Genomic DNA, 15,463 nt, shown 5'->3' with positions numbered 1-15,463 from the left:
CAATTAACTTTAAGCATTCGTTTACCCTCCCCTAGCCGCATCCTGTACCGGCCTATAAAGATACAGCACCTTCACGGTCGTACGCTTCCAGCAAAATCGAATGCCAACACCCCATTGCTTCCTCTGTTCTTGAGAAGCCTGTTCTCCTACCGTCCTACCTTCGTAATATCTCCACACTCTCCATGTCCTTTCCTTCAGTATTTTCAACTGTCTCCCTCTCCCAGGCGTGAATTCATTCCGGAGGCATTCTGCTAACTGCAACATACGCCAATTTTTCCATTCCAAATGCTGAAAAATATCCTTTCTTTGCATGAATGCAATGCCACCGGCCTCCTACAACGTGCACCCCTTCCCTTTACCGTTCCTAAGACTCATCCCATATCCTTTTTCATATCATTTCCTTTTTAATCCCGTCTGCATCCAAATCCATCTGGTAGAAAATGCTACCCTGGAGAATTTAAGACTGGGGAAATCGCTTCATTAAGCTTACAAACATAGTTTTTGTTTCTACCAATATATTTTTATGTTCCTTACTTTTATCTTGCATGGATCGTTTGTGCAATTAATCGCAATGATTTTGAACGAGTCATTACACAATCGTATTACACAATCACATTGCACAATCATGTGTGAAAATGGTTTCGTGTTGACAATTTACAATTTCTTTTTAAATACGGAAATGAATTAGGAAGTCCTGCCAACCACATTACTACATGAACAGAAACTCTTGTATCTGATACAAGTAGTTATTAGTGAGAAACTTCTCTAGTTTGTTTACAGATTAAATTTTCCTATCTGTGAAGCATTTAATATCATTGTTTGAGTGATCAAAGAGTTTAGTGACGGCGCTGGTCCACCCCTTTTGCCAATCCACTATGACAGGAAGCCGAAAGGCATGCGATTAAGCTCACGCAGGCTGGCGTGAGGTCTGGAACAGGACAAGGAATTTATAGTAGCAAAGAACGTACGTAACTACTGGAATACTTAACTTTAATTCATAATTGGTGAACATCGCTCTTGACGGTACATGTTTTACAGCATCAATAGTAACTGGTAATGGCGCCTTGCTAGGTCGTAGCAAATGACGTAGCTGAAGGCAAAGCTAACTATCGTCTCGGCAAATGAGAGCGTAATTTGTCAGTGAACCATCGCTAGCAAAGTCGGCTGTACAACTGGGGCGAGTGCTAGGAAGACTCTCTAGACCTGCCGTGTGGCGGCGCTCGGTCTGCAATCACTGATAGTGGCGACACGCGGGTCCGACATATACTAACGGACCGCGGCCGATTTAAAGGCTACCACCTAGAAAGTGTGGTGTCTGGCGGTGACACCACACCTTTTTGTGCTTAAGGCAATCTTGGATGGACAATGACAATGGATGTCATTTTCTTCTTATGGTATAATAATGATGCACGCTGTTGTTGTTTTTGAAGTATAGTGATTTAGGCATTGTGTGATATAACTGTCATAGCCTAGTTTTATGGGTATGCAATTTCTGTGACTGAGCTGTTGTGTATGCCCTACTATAGTTCTTATATGACATTTTCTTTTTATATATATGAAGATGGCAATACATAAGCTGAAACCAGTAATCCAATAATTGTGTTAACATAGCGATCTTGGCAAATAAATTGCTTTTCACAAGAACACTACAGTACCAAATTATATGATCGACCCGTTACTGAATGATTATGTCAGGTAGCCATGACGGAAACATATTAATCTTCTTCTTTCACCGAGAGATGTGTCGCAGATCTTTTGTTCAAATGGCTCTGAGCACTATGAGACTTAACATCTGAGGTCATCAGTTCCCTAGAACTTAGAACTAATTAAACGTAACTAAAATAAGGACATCACACACATCCATGCCCCAGGCAGGATTGGAACCTGCGACCGTAGCTGTCGCGCGGTTCCCAACTGAAGCGCCTAGAACCGCTCGGCCACACGGGCCGGCAATCTTCTTCTTTCTTGCAATACGTTATACGCAGAGTACTAGAGTGAGTCACTGGAAGATGTTGTAGCTCTAGGGGAAGGAATTACATAAAATACGATGTGGCCGCTAAATCCACTGTGACGAGGACGGTGCTTTGTGTCGATGAAGGAGATGTATATGGCGGGAGTGCCAAAGATGGCGGACTTCATGAAACATTAATGGCAGACATTTCACAGTTCGTATAGAAATTAATAGTAGCCACATGAATCATGATACCTCAAAAAGAAACATGTACATTACTATTATTTGCACGACGATTCTGATGGTGTAATCAGATTTTCAATACCTGTATTAGTTTAAAGTTTAGTATCTGACGGTAAATTGTACAAGTAAAACCCAGCAACGAATTTACAAACTAGAAACGCTTCATCCGATTTTGTCGATCGCCGTGTCTTTAGAAAGCTATTTGTGTAAACCTAAATTGGTATGAATTACATGCATGTAACTTGAATAGTACATGAATTATTGGAGGTTAAATTGGCCGATTTCTCTCGATCGCGTCAGGCCATAAGTACTCCACAGTTACACGATAAAACGGTAGCATCATGCTTATAAATATATTTATTCATCTATTTCTTTGTTTATGTCCGATATACACTATTCATGAAGAAATTGGTTAAATATTTACTGTGTTTTAGAAAGCACAGAGACATTAGGCTCCTAGCTTACCTTTTGCTTCAGCGTGTTTATGGTCCAGCCGTAGGAATATTTATTTAATTTCAAGTTATTTAAATGAAAATCCAGTATTTAGAAAGTGTTTCATTATGTTTGTGAATGTGCATTTGCTTGAAGATATGGCGGGGACACTGTAGCCAATCACAACGCTCGTGAATGGGGAGACTGGATGGAAGTGGGAGAAGAGCATCGTTTCGAGAGAGAACAGGATAGTTCTGGAGAGTCGCACAGGACACGGTACGGTACGCGGACAGTACAGCGGACGGACGCACAGTCGGCGGAAAGACTTGGAGTGGAGCAGTTTGCGCATGATCGCGAGAGATAAAGATACTTCGGAGTGCCGACTTATGTGCTTGTGAAATTTCAGTGGCTTCTGCAGTGAAGACGAAATACGCCTTTGGAAGTGAATATCTCGCGAGCTATGTTGTTGTTCATAAGTAATTACGTGGAGTAGGAATCTATTGTTTCCCTGTTATTCAACTTATATTTTATTTAATTGCTGCACCATCGACACCAATAAGTGTTTTGCAGAAATATGCCGCATTCTCAAAAGTAATTTTACTATCGTACTCATAATTTAAAGTCGTTAAGATAGAGCCTGTAAATTTTATTTAATTGGTAGTCTTTCATTTATAAATTTCTATATCAATTCGCAATTGCCGAGTGATAGGAACCTTCGACCATTCGATTCATATATGTATTCATATTGTATACTGTAGAGTCAGCAGTATTTGGCCTGTAATGCGGAACCTACGTATCCCAGCCCCTAGACATCGAAACCAGCCGCAACTTTTAATATTGCAACTTTGAGTCGGAGGGTACGTGGTTGAGGGCCACTTCCTTTCACCATATACCATATGAAAGCCCACCTTTATTGTGACATGTCAGAAGAAACGGCAGGCAATTCCATTCGTTTAATTCCAACCGCTTCTAGGAATACATGAAATTTAGTCGCAGCTGGGAATACAGACAAACATCGGCTGTGTAATGGAATGGCGACCATGAAAATTTGTTCTGTACTGGGACTCGAACCTGCATTTTCCACTTAACGCACGCTGTCTCAATACAGTTAGACTATCCGAGCAAGCCTCACGGCCAGATCCAAACTTCCGTATGTTGTCAACCATGTGCCGTCAGGCGTGCTCGGAAAGCCTAATGCTGAGGCGACCGCAGGCGAAATCCGGGTTCAAGTCCAGGTCCGGCACAAATTTTCATGGTCGTCGTTCCATTATACAGTTGATAGTTGTCCATATTCGCAGCTGCGAATACATTTCATAATGGCTGGAGTTTCCACGATGCCTGTTCCTTCGGACATGCATGCATGTATTTGCATCGTATTGCACTGCATCGTATTTATGAACAACAGAAGCACTGCAATGTTCTATCTTGTAGGAAGTTGTGCGTTGGGTGGGTAGGTGGGTGCAGTGTGCTCCTGAATTATTCTCTTGAAGGGTGAAACTATCGCCGAAGTGTTGACTGTAGCGCTGGATAAAAGGTTGGAGGAACCTATTCTGACACTGCAGAGCCCTCAGATTACCCTCGTATTGACATGAGAGTCGTTCGATTTAATATATGATACTGTTCCATTCATAACTAGTGACACAGAAAGCTGTGCTGTGCTGGACTGTACTCAGAACGCAATTTTACTTTCATCTTGTAGTACATGACTGACTGACTTACGACACGCAACATTGAGACTTAAAAATATTTCTTGTTGGCCATTTACAGCTACGTGTGCACCACTAGTTCTTTTATTTATTGTTTATTTATTGGTCTACAGGTACCCATTCTCTGAAAAGTTGAGGCTCTATTGTATTAAGACTGACTGTTCAAAATCGATAAAACGTGTCGTAATACAGCTGTTGATTTTCGCGATGCTTCGAAACAAGCGATGATGTTTACTAGCTCCAGGTAGAACTGCAAAACTACCGTAGTGTAGGGAAGCAGCCTACTCACGCCGTAGTAAATTCACATCAGTCTTTCCATTGTGTGCCAGCCAGTCCGCTGTAACTAGCTCTGACGTCATAAAGGTTGTGCAATACTTTAAAAATCAAATAAATAGCCTAAAATGTTTCTAGCATGTCAGGAGTAATACTAAATCAACATGTGTTGAATGTCAGTTCAATAACTTTAACCATTTTCGAAATTTGGACGTTTTCTGTAAAAATCATTGGCGCAACAGAAAAGAGCTAGAGATTTAAAAATTTATATTTATATTCCTTTTTCATAATAATTTAATAGAAACAGTACTTTGGATCTCACGAATTAAGATTGTAGTTGAAATTCATGATTTTCTGGTTTTTGTACTAAAAATTAGGGAAGCAAGGTAGATTAAGTAGGCTAATAAATAAGGCTAGGATGTCTATATTTAAGTAAAATGGAGATCCGCTATAACCATAAAGATGTGATAAGTTTCATTTGAATAACTATAAAACTATAGCGATAGCGTATCTCCAAAGAGCAAGTTCAGAGCTCGTCTACTGCGTGCAGTGTAATTAAATTAATTCTCTCGCCCAAAATATTTAACTTAGCCACGTCAAACTTTTATTATGATTACTTACCTGTGTGCTGAATGCACATTTAAATTGAGAGCTTCTTCGGCCATCAGCAAAAGAAGCTATGATTTATTCGGTAACTTAAAGTGGTGCATTAATAGCCCAGCGGCTAGTCGGGAGAGCCGATTTGATCAGGCATTCCCTTAGCCGTCCGCACCGCGGCTTTATACGAGGGCAGTTCAATAAGTACTGCAACACATTTTTTTTCTCGGCCAATTTTGGTTGAAAAAACCGGAAATTTCTTGTGGAATATTTTCAAACATTCTCGCTTCGTCTCGTATAGTTTCATTGACTTCCGACAGGTGGCAGCGCTGTACGGAGCTGTTAAAATGGCGTCTCTAACGGATGTGCGGTGCAAACAACGGGCAGTGATCGAGTTTCTTTTGGCGGAAAACCAGGGCATCTCAGATATTCATAGGCGCTTGCAGAATGTCTACGGTGATCTGGCAGTGGACAAAAGCACGGTGAGTCGTTGGGCAAAGCGTGTGTCATCATCGCCGCAAGGTCAAGCAAGACTGTCTGATCTCCCGCGTGCGGACCGGCCGTGCACAGATGTGACTCCTGCAATGGCGGAGCGTGCGAACACACTCATTCGAGATGATCGACGGATCACCATCAAACAACTCAGTGCTCAACTTGACATCTCTGTTGGTAGTGCTGTCACAATTGTTCACCAGTTGGGATATTCAAAGGTCTGTTCCCGCTGGGTCCCTCGTTGTCTAACCGAACACCATAAAGAGCAAAGGAGAACCATCTGTGCGGAATTGCTTGCTCGTCATGTGGCTGAGGGTGACAATTTCTTGTCAAAGATTGTTACAGGCGATGAAACATGGGTTCATCACTTCGAACCTGAGACAAAATGGCAATCAATGGAGTGGCGCCACACCCACTCCCCTCAGCCGGTAAAGTCGTGGTTACAGTCTTCTGGGACGCTAAAGGGGTTATTCTGTTCGATGTCCTTCCCCATGGTCAAACGATCAATTCTGAAGTGTATTGTGCTACTCTTCACAAATTGAAGAAACGACTACAGCGTGTTCGTAGGCACAAAAATCTGAACGAACTTCTCCTTCTTCATGACAACACAAGACTTCACACAAGTCTTGGCACCAGAGAGGAGCTCACAAAACTTCAGTGGACTGTTCTTCCTCATGCACCCTACCGCCCCGATCTCGCACCGTCGGATTTCCATATGTTTGGCCCAATGAAGGACGCAATCCGTGGGAGGCACTACGCGGATGATGAAGAAGATATTGATGCAGTACGACGTTGGCTCCGACATCGACCAGTGGAATGGTACCGTGCAGGCATACAGGCCCTCATTTCAAGGTGGCGTAAGGCCGTAGCATTGAATGGAGATTACGTTGAAAAATAGTGTTGTGTAGCTAAAAGATTGGGGAATAACCTGGTGTATTTCAATGCTGAATAAAACAACCTCTGTTTCAGAAAAAAAATGTGCTGCATTACTTATTGAACTGCCCTCATATATAAGAACGCTGCGCGAGGAAGCAAGGCCCCAGTTTTCTCCAGACGCTGAATAGCACGCCATCTGTGTTGGGAGTCGCGTCGCGTTGGTATCATTGCTACAACCAGCCTCGGATGCCGTATTAAGTTACTCGGGATACGCATAACCATGAGATCATTTTCTAGAGATGACTTTAATGATATATCTTCAGTTTGCGTATGTCGTATTTTCACGTGCCGCCGCGGGACAGACATTCTACCATTATTTAGCATGGCGTTTGATGAACATTATCATCAAATTATGGCGAGTATTCATTTAAGTATTTAATTTGGACAGTTATAGTGGCATCAGCGCATTAGACTCTGAACTGCTCTGTTAGTTAGATTGTGTGGATTCTTTTTTTTTCATCTGTGACTTTCAGAATATAGAGAGAGTTTTTTTTTTCACGATCGTTTTTGATTATAAATCCCAGACAATCTCCTAATTCCTCAGAGCTATAAGCTGTAGCTATAAGTGTATTTCTCAGATGAAGTGGGCACTAGGAATTCTAATTACAGGCTTCACGTTTTGCTAATCACTTTCTGGTTGCCAATATTGTAGTTAGAGAGCCAGTGTTGAGAACGGCAAACAACAGCATAAATAATAGGAACATTTATATAACAATTAATTCCACCCGCCGCCCCTCATATGGTTAATCGGCCGTGAAGTGTTTCAACATTCAAACATTTATACAACAACAACATAATTCCACCCGCCGCCCCACAAATGGTGCATCGGCCGGGAAAGAAAAAACTGAATAGAAGTGAAAGTGATTTTTAAATATTCGAATTCGGGAGTGAAATGCGACACGCAACTGAGTAATAGAACAGTGAAAGTGTTACGTGTGCATGTGGACGACGCAATTGGATTAATGACGTATCTGGATTGACGGAGGTGGCACTGAGTATAGCGGCGCTGCCGGCATCGCGAGAAGCCAGTTTCGCCTCATCGCAGTCGTCCGCCGGAGCCGCGCCTGCAGTTGCGAGCCACGCAAACACACAACAGCCGTCGGAGTGCTGTCTGCAGTTCAACGCGCTGCGTCGCATCAGTAATCCTGGTACGCCGCGCCGGCAACGCCATACGTTGTGCAGAAGGAACTAAGTTAAGTGAAAAGCTGTTAAAAATTTTACTAACCTGCACTAAAAGACTGTCGGAAATGGAACTGCCAGAAGAAACTGAGGTTAAACTTAAATCAGAACCTATGTCTGTTGAGGGAACTGTAAATCCAGACAACGATTCAAGTGTAAATATGTACGAAAATAGTAATGTTAAAGTAAAATATGAAGTATTGTCTCCTGAAAGTAGTGTGAAAAGGGGCAATGATTCAATAATAGAGACCCCTGTAGTAAAGCAGAAATCAGAAATTGTTGATGTATTGGATGATAGTTTATCTGATGAGTTAAAAACGAAACAGTCATCAGAGGTAGTAGAGTTTAAACATGAGAAGTTAGATATGACTGATCAATCAGAAGTTTCATTTAGTTTTGATGATTCTGGTGTTGGAGCTAGTTTTTCGTCACCTGAGGGTGATAAAAAGCCAGCTAGTGAGCAACCCAAAGATACTGGGGCTATTGATTTAAATGTTATATTACGAGCAAAAGCTGCCAGTAATGCTAGAATGACAGCTGAGTTAAAATCTGATATAATTGAGGTAAATAACAGGATTGTGGCCAGCCAAACCAATTTTAATAAACGATTGGAGGTAATGGACGATACCTTCAAGGCTTGTTGTAATAAGTTGAAAGAGGATCTGGACAGTTTGATTTATAAAATTGATTACAATCATGAGGATATTAAGAAAAAGGTTGCTCAACAATTTTCTGAAATGTATAAAACAGTAAAATCCGAAGTTGCTGAGGTTCGCAGAGACTTCCAAATGGAAGATGCGAAGCTGGAGCACAAGTTAACAGAAAAGATCGAGGCGGAATCTGAACTGTGCTCAGTTAGGTTTAAAGATGTTAATATAAAAGTAAACATATGTCAAGCAGAAGTAGACGCAATCAAAACTGATACTACCCATATTGTGCAAAGAGTAGATAATGTTGAAATGAGAGTAGAAAATATCAGTACTAACATTGCTAACATTGAGAGTAAAGTAGCTTCAGTAACTTCTGGTAATGGTAGTATACAACAAGTTGTAGCTGCAAACGCCGCTTTTATCGGGTGTCGGCAGTTCTTGCGGTTCGATCCAGATAAAAATATCCACCCGCTAGATTTCTGGAACGATTTTGAAGATGTGATTCAACCAACTTGGTCTGAACGAGAGAAAATCTCATTTATTAGAAGCCATTTAGCAGGTGACGCCATGCGTTGATCAGCTGATGTTATGTTGAAGTGTAAAACATTAGCGGAGTTTAAAACAGCTTTCATTAATGAGTATTGGCCTAGCAATAAGCAAAATGAAGTGTTGAGAGAATTTTGGAGTGAAAAACGCTTCGATGCAGGCAAGGAATCTATTAAAGAGTTTGCTAGGTCATGGATCTCACGTTTGTCACATTTGGCCGAAAAATTAAAACCTGAAATGATAATACAAGGTCTTGAAGCCAAACTGCCATGGTATCGGCAAACTAGAATTATATCTGCCCCTAGAGACAATCTGGATCGTTTCATTGAATATTTGGAACGTGTAGAACGTGTTGCTGCCATTGAGGAGCAAGCACGTAATAACAGAAATGCTAATAACAATAGTAGTAAATTTAGGAACGAGCAGAATGGCAATGTCAACATCAGAACAGTAGGTGTTCGCCATCCTAAGAGAGGTAGGAATTGGAAAAATAATTATCAGAACCAACAATGGCATCCAAATGATAATAATTTTGTTCCAAACAAAATTATGCAGGTAAACAACAGTACGGAAAGCAATGCTGTGCCAGTTAACTATAATATAAATAAAGGAAACAGTAGTAGGCCGAGGCAGGAAAATTAGTTCCCGTCTATGAGGACACTGGCGCTCACCAGGCGGCTACTTTTCCTAAGCCAGTAATTACAATAATTGGTAAGACAGATGAGAATACTCAGACTGAACAGGTGGATGAAGTGTCGGTAGCATCTAAGGATACAACAGAAATATTAGATCACTCACAGTATTTGATAGATACCGTGTTAGAGACGCTTTCTAAGTGGGAAGAGAAAGAGAAGGCGCAGCAGTGTAATGGTAGGGAAGAGCTACAAAATACTGAATTGTCAGGTGAAGAAGCAGAAGAAATTCATGCTTATATTTACGATGAGGATGATGTGCTCTTATCTAAAGTGCCTGTGCAGGATGTTGATACTGTACTAATAGATTTAAGACAGGAGGTAAGTGAGAATGTAGAGGGTAGCCTGTTGGGGGTCGATGAACCCAGTAGCTGTGTCCAGTTGTCACTTGAGAAAGAACCCGACGATAATAGTAAAAGTGGTTTAACTGTAACTAGTGTTATGCCCGGTCTGGAGGCACAGAATCGCTCAGACTACAGTAATTTGGGTCATGTTCAGCAAACTAAATGTAATGAAGTGGCGCGGTGTTTCGATTTGAAATTAATAGATCGACTGGAAAAGGCAGCTGAAAATGTAATTCAGGAAACCCCTACACACTGTGACCTAAATGTAATGAAGACAGGTGTCGATCACTTTAGTTGGAGACAAATCAAAAAGGAACTATTGGATGAGTTTGAGGAACCACCTGTACAAACTAGAATAAGTCACCCTATAATAATAGTGAATATGTTGGGTATCAATGTACGTTGTCTCTTAGACAGTGGAAGTGAGGTGAGTGCGATATCTCAGTCCTTCTTTGATGCATTACCTGGTAAAGACAAGCTTACAGTAATGAGGGTATCAGGACTAAGAATAATTGGTGCTACTGGCAAGGTGTCAAAAACGGTAAAGCAAGAAGCTTTGCTCCCCTTTAACATTAATGGTAATTTCATTGATCATCCATGTTTAATTGTAAACAATCTCAGTATTGAGGTTTTAATTGGCATAGATTTCTTGTCAAGATATCAGAGTGTTCTTGACTTTGAAAGAAGCCAGTTAAAAATGGTCTTGCCGATAACCCGAGTAATTACAGTACCTTTTAATGATAAACATGTAGTAACTAATGATGAAACTTGGGAGCTGCCTATACGAGTTCTGAAAAATAGGAGATATTGGGACGAAAGTGTTAATCTTAGTAACAGTAAGCTAAACACAGAAGAAGAAGCAAATATTTTGGACAAAATAGAAGCTAAATTGCAGGAAATCGATAAAATTTCAGCTAATCAGAAGGAAGAACTGAGACAGGTTTTAAAAAGGCATCGTAAGGTATTTTCAGATCGACGTGGCGTGGTCAAGGGTTATGAATGAATGCTGTAGGGAGGAGGTTGTTCTATAACCTCTACACAGTGTGGCAGCTGTGCAGTCCCAGCTGTGTGAGATCTTCTTTCCTTTTCAGGTCTCACTCATTCTTCATCTTTCCTATCCACCTAAAATTGCGACCCCTTCTTTCCAACACAAAAATTTTCCGTTATGGTTATCAAGCCATGAGTTCTGTAACCATTCTATCCACCGATTAGTGAAGGAAATACCTAATGTGACAAACCTAACAGTGACATAAACAACAGAGAAGTATGACGTAATTAAGATACAAATGTATTTGAGTAATAGTTATGTATAGAACCTGGTAATATTATAAGTACAAAGTGTTGTTTTATTGGAAATGGTCTCGCAATAATATTTTAAAAAAATACACAAGTTCGTGTATAAGCAGGATCTGAAGTGGCAGTGAAACCTAGTGTACGCTGTAGAGCTAACTAATTAATAGTAAAAGAGATTGCTTAGTGTTATGAAAAATATGCAGATAATTTGTAAGAATAAACTCACCTTGTGTAGCAAGGAATAGCAGTGTAATAGAATTGAGCAGTGTTTGTGGTTGAGACGTGAAGGACACGTCCCTGAAGTATTTATAAGGTTGGAGCTGGCCGTTATTTGGTGTAGTGTGTGACAGGACACACCTACAAATATTGAGGTTATGAGTTGGAGGCGTGAATGCGACCATAGGTACCCTTATGTTAGGTGAGACAGAGCAGCTCATGGTATCCTATAGGTTTAAGGAATTTAGCGTTACGCTCGTCCATAATTACTTGATGCATTTTAGTGGTAGTTCGAGAGAGACTATCTGTGGTTTCAGCGTCCGATCGAGTGGAAATGGATTGCCACGTGAGCAAACTCATCAGCTGCAATACACTACAGATATGAAATAAATGTGCTACCCTGTGTTTTAAATGTTAATGGAGTGAGTATTACTTAAGTCCATACACTAGTGAAGTTAATGAATATCATAATGGCAGACGTGAAACATTATTTATAGCTCAGCATAAATACACTTCGATGAAGTAAGTACATAATTGCAGATGTGGAACTGACACAGCAGCAGAGGACCAATAAGTGGATTTAGTAGTCAACTAAACGTAGTGTGTTTTGAACACTCAGAACTGTACTATTACCAAAAGTTACTCACATGTACAAAGAAGCTGAGAACACAACCACTAATCAAATATACTCATACTATCTCTAAGAATAAGGTAATCAAAGATGAGTCAGCTAAGTGAATAAAATACAAATGTACCAGGAATGTACCGAGCATTGGTTCAGGGTTCCGGCCCAGAAATAATAAATTGAAAGTAAATAGGATTTATGATTGTATGCCTTGAGCATAAATTTTCTCTAGTACGTGACTAACGGCGTTTTGAGCCATTTGTTTACCGATTTATGACAATTAAGTAACCTCGAGAGTAAAATTGAAAAAGCTCTGTTAACTTTGTTCCAGCAACATATTGAAAGATAAAATGTATATATCCCCATTTCATTGTGACCCACCCTTAGATGTTAAGTGAACAGAGTCTGAGGCACTCTTTTGTTTGTTCTACAGGACAAACCAGATAATGGCAGCCTGGTAGCTGCGTGAAAGCGTGGAGTGACTTGGACACAACTCACAGTGACCCCTCCCCTTTCCCCGTGTAATTTAGAGTGAACGTGAAGGACACACACCATAGCAACTTCCCCTCCTCTACCCTTGTGAATGGAAGTATAGAACGCCAGCCAAAGCGGCTACAACCACGAGTCTAAAAATTATTTGTGAAATTTTCTTTCAGGTTTTGAAAAGACTGCTAAGAGATAATCATCTATGTATCTTGAATAACTGTTATTTTCTTTGAATTTGTGTATGTAAAAATGTATTTAATGGATTTAAGATTTTCATAATTTTACATATTTTTATGTGTTTGTTTGTCTAAGGCAATATGTATGCCAAAGTGTTTCATTGATTTTGCTTGAATTTTGAGGGATAATATTGCTTAAGAGGCAGTGAACATGCCCGCAATTTAAATAATTATAGTAGGTAATCAGTTTTCTTTTAATATTTCTATATGTTTACATTTCAGTTTTAATTTTTCATAGGAAGTTAAGCTGTACTCTTGCTTCCCTTTTTGTAATTAAATTTTTTTTCGTTCATTAACATTCAGAAACAAAAAAAGTTTAAGTAGAGGGTGAAGTAGGGAAGCAGCCTACTCACCCCGTAGTAAATTCACATCAGTCTTTCCATTGTGTGCCAGCCAGTCCACTGTAACTAGCTCTGACGTCATAAAGGTTGTGCAAAACTTTAAAAATCAAATAAATAACCTAAAATGTTTCTAGCATGTCAGGAGTAATACTAAATCAACATGTGTTGAATGTCAGTTCAATAACTTTAACCATTTTCGAAATTTGGACGTTTCCTGTAAAAATCATTGGCGCAACAGAAAAGAGCTAGAGATTTAAAAATTTATATTTATATTCCTTTTTCATACTAATTTAATAGAAACAGTACTTTGGATCTCACAAATTAAGATTGTAGTTGAAATTCATGATTTTCTGGTTTTTGTATTAAAAATTAGGGAAGCAAGGTAGATTAAGTAGGCTAATAAATAAGGCTAGGATGTCTATATTTAAGTAAAATGGAGATCCGCTATAACCATAAAGATGTGATAAGTTTCATTTGAATAACTATAAAACTATAGCGATAGCGTATCTCCAAAGAGCAAGTTCAGAGCTCGTCTACTGCGTGCAGTGTAATTAAATTAATTCTCTCGCCCAAAATATTTAACTTAGCCACGTCAAACTTTTATTATGATTACTTACCTGTGTGCTGAATGCACATTTAAATTGAGAGCTTCATCGGCCATCAGCAAAAGAAGCTATGATTTATTCGGTAACTTAAAGTGGTGCATTAATAGCCCAGCGGCTAGTCGGGAGAGCCGATTTGATCAGGCGTTCCCTTAGCCGTCCGCACCGCGGCTTTATATATAAGAACGCTGCGCAAGGAAGCAAGGCCCCAGTTTTCTCCAGACGCTGAATAGCACGCCATCTGTGTCGGGAGTCGCGTCGCGTCGGTATCATTGCTACAAACAGCCTCGGATGCCGTATTAAGTTACTCGGGATACGCTTAACCATGAGATCATTTTCGAGAGAAGTGTTAATTCTGGGATGACTTTAATGATATATCTTCAGTTTGCGTATGTCGTATTTTCACGTGCCGCCGCAGGACAGACATTCTACCATTATTTAGCGTGGCGTTTGATGAACATTATCATCAAATTATGGCGAGCATTCATTTAAATATTTAATTTGGACAGTTATAGTGGCATCAGCGCATTAGACTCTAAACTGCTCTGTTAGTTAGATTGTGTGGATTCTGTTTTTTTCATCTGTGACTTTCAGAATATAGAGAGAGTTTTTTTTTCACGATCGTTTTTGATTATAAATCCCAGACAATCTCCTAATTCCTGAGTGCTATAAGCTGTAGCTATAAGTGTATTTCTCAGATGAAGTGGGCACTAGGAATTCTAATTACAGGCTTCACGTTTTGCTAATCACTTTCTGGTTGCCAATATTGTAGTTAGAGAGCCAGTGTTGAGAACGGCAAACAACAGCATAAATAATAGGAACATTTATATAACAATTAATTCCACCCGCCGCCCCTCATATGGTTAATCGGCCGTGAAGTGTTTCAACATTCAAACATTTATACAACAACAACATAATTCCACCCGCCGTCCCACAGTAGGCTACTGTAGATTATCGTAAGTAAGCGTAGCCTACGGTAGTCTTCCTAGTAGCTTTTGATCAGTGAAAATCATAACAGTCTTACCTGTGAGTTAGGTACCTTGCGCACCTATAGGGCGTTGCTTCATTTCGATCCCTTTGTTTCTGTGTGCGATCTGTGTCTTTCCAGACTCCAATAGAAACCGGCAGCGGTGAACTGTCTACAGACTGAGTGAGGATATACAGGGTGTTTCACAATTCATGTTACACACTTCTAGAGATCGTGAAGCGGACTTAGTGGATCAAGTTTTACATAGGAACGCGTGTCTGAAAACGTCATCCAACGAGCAGCAAAGACGCAGCTCAGGCAGCTGGAACAGGCCACTGTACCATATCGCGGCAGTTGAATTTAATAATTTGCGCATTGTTAAAAGTGGCTTAACGTTTTTCATTTAACCGTTTTAATGGTCAACATGACTTTATATGGTTTAATGGCAGTGCAATTGTGGCTAGAGGCGAGTACGGAGAGATCCGGGAGTGCGTGGCGCTCTGTAGCGCGTCGTGTTGTAAATGTACTGTTTCTGGGAGTTCAACTTGATCGTTGAATTACTGACGGTATTCGTGATTCAGTCTCCATGAATAGGGAGTCTGATAAAGTCTTACTGCGGTTCCGTAGTTTGGAAGGTAGGAGACGAGGTACTGGCA

General features: G+C 40.3%; 1 protein-coding gene across 2 annotated transcripts in view; it reads right to left on the bottom strand.

Annotated features, from left to right (window-relative positions):
* Positions 1 to 15,463, bottom strand: part of LOC124594227 (glutamate receptor ionotropic, kainate 2-like) — a 281,777-nt gene that overhangs the window by 217,341 nt on the left and 48,973 nt on the right. The window lies entirely within an intron of this gene.

The sequence above is a fragment of the Schistocerca americana genome, chromosome 2 (genome assembly GCF_021461395.2).
Source record: "Schistocerca americana isolate TAMUIC-IGC-003095 chromosome 2, iqSchAmer2.1, whole genome shotgun sequence".
NCBI classification, from domain to species: Eukaryota; Metazoa; Arthropoda; class Insecta; order Orthoptera; family Acrididae; genus Schistocerca; species Schistocerca americana.
The sequence above is the reverse complement of the archived record's forward strand: the minus strand, read 5'-3'. Positions and strand labels throughout refer to the sequence as shown.